The sequence below is a fragment of the Pyxicephalus adspersus genome, chromosome 9 (assembly GCF_032062135.1).
Source record: "Pyxicephalus adspersus chromosome 9, UCB_Pads_2.0, whole genome shotgun sequence".
Taxonomy (NCBI): domain Eukaryota; kingdom Metazoa; phylum Chordata; class Amphibia; order Anura; family Pyxicephalidae; genus Pyxicephalus; species Pyxicephalus adspersus.
Window position 1 is genome coordinate 66,587,989 of NC_092866.1, and position 2,016 is coordinate 66,590,004.

Here is a 2,016-nt window from a genome sequence, read left to right on the forward strand (position 1 = left end):
TCTTCACCCCTCTTACATGCATGTCATGTGTATCCTCACCCCCCCTCACATCCATGTCCCGTGTATCTTCATACCCCCTCACATCCATGTCCCTTGGATCTTCATTACCCCTCTTACATCCATGTCCCGTTTATCTTCACCCCCCTTTACATCCATGTCCCATGTATCTTCATACCCCCTCACATCCATGTCCCATGTATCTTCATACTCCCTCACATCCATGTCCCATGTAGCTTCATCACCCCTCACATCCATGTCCCGTGTAGCTTCATACCCCCTCACATCCATGTCTCTTGTATCTTCATACCCCCTCACATCCATGTCCTGTGTATCTTCATCACCCCCCACATCCATATCCCATGTATCTTCACACTCCCTCACATCCATGTCCCGTGTATCTTCATTACCCCTCTTACATCCATGTCCCGTGTATCTTCAACCCCCTTTACATCCATGCCCCGTGTATCTTCATCCCCCCTCACATCCATGTCCCGTGTATCTTCACCCCCCCTTACATCCATTTCCCGTGTATCTTCATCACCCCTCACATCCATATCCCATGTATCTTCATCCCCGCTCACATCCAAGTCCCATGTATCTTCATCCCCCTTCACATCCATGTCCTTTGTATCTTCATACCCCCTCTCATCCATGTCCCTTGTATCTTCATTACCCCTCTTACATCCATGTCCCTTGTATCTTCACCCCCCTTTACATCCATGTCCCTTGTATCTTCACCCCCCTTTACATCCATGTCTGGTGTATCTTCATCCTCTCTTTCATCCGTGTCCCATGTATCTTCATCCCCCTCATACCCCTGTCCTGTGCGTCCTCATCCCCTCTCACATCCATGTCCCGTGTATCTTCATCTCTCTTCACATCCATGTTCCATATATCCTCACCCCCCTCACATCCATGTCCCATGTATCTTCATCCCCCTTCCCATCCATATCCCATGTGTCTTCATCCCCCTCACATACAGGTCCTGTGTATCTTCATCCCTCTCACATCCATGTCCCATGTATTTTCACCCTCCCCCCACATCCATGTCCCATGTATTTTCATACCCCCTTAAATCCATATTCCGTGTATCTTACATGCTTGTCCCGTTTATCTTCCTCCCTCTTACATCCATGTCCCATATATCTTCATCCCCCCTCATATCCATGTCCCATGTATTTTCATCTCTCCTCACATCCATGTCCCATGATTCTTCCTCCCTCTCTCATCAATGTCCCTAGTATCTTCACCTCCCCTTACATGCATGTCCCGTGTATCATCATCCCCCCTCACATCCATGTCCCGTGTATCTTCATCCCCCTTCATATCTATGTCCTGTGTATCTTCATCTCCCTCACATCCATGTCCCGTGTATCTTCATCTCCCTTACATCCATGTCCCGTCTATCTTATCTCCCTCACATTCACGTCCTGTGTATTTTCACCCCCCCTCACATCCATGACCCGTGTATCTTCATGCCCCCTCACATCCAAGTCCCGTGTATTTTCATCCCACTCACATCCATGTCTTCTGCATCCTCGCCCCTCCTCACATGTATGTCACATGTATCTTCTTCCCTCCTCACATCCATGTCCTGTTTATCTTCACCCCCCTTACATCCATGTCCCATGTTTCTTCATCACCTTTTACATCTATGTCCCGTGTATCTGCATCCCCCTCACATTCATGTGCCATGTATCTTCATACCCCCTCACATCCATGTCCCGTGTATCTTCATACCCCCTCACTTCCATGTCCCGTGTATCTTTACCCCCCTTAAATCCATGTCCCGTGTATCTTCACCCCCCTTACATCCATGTCCCGTGTATCTTCACCCCCCTTTACATCCATGTCCTGTGTATATTCACCCCCTTTACATACATGCCCCGTGTATCTTCATCCTCCCTCACATCCATGTCTCGTGCATCTTCATACCCTCTCATATCCACGTCCCGTGTATCTTCATACCCCATCACATCCATGTCCCGTGTATCCTCAACCCCCTTTACATCCATG

The 2,016-nt window shown here is 48.7% G+C and overlaps 1 protein-coding gene across 1 annotated transcript in view; it reads left to right on the forward strand.

The window, feature by feature from the left end:
• OTOG (otogelin) overlaps nt 1–2,016 on the forward strand; it is a gene marked incomplete in the record, with an annotated part of 70,385 nt that overhangs the window by 5,188 nt on the left and 63,181 nt on the right.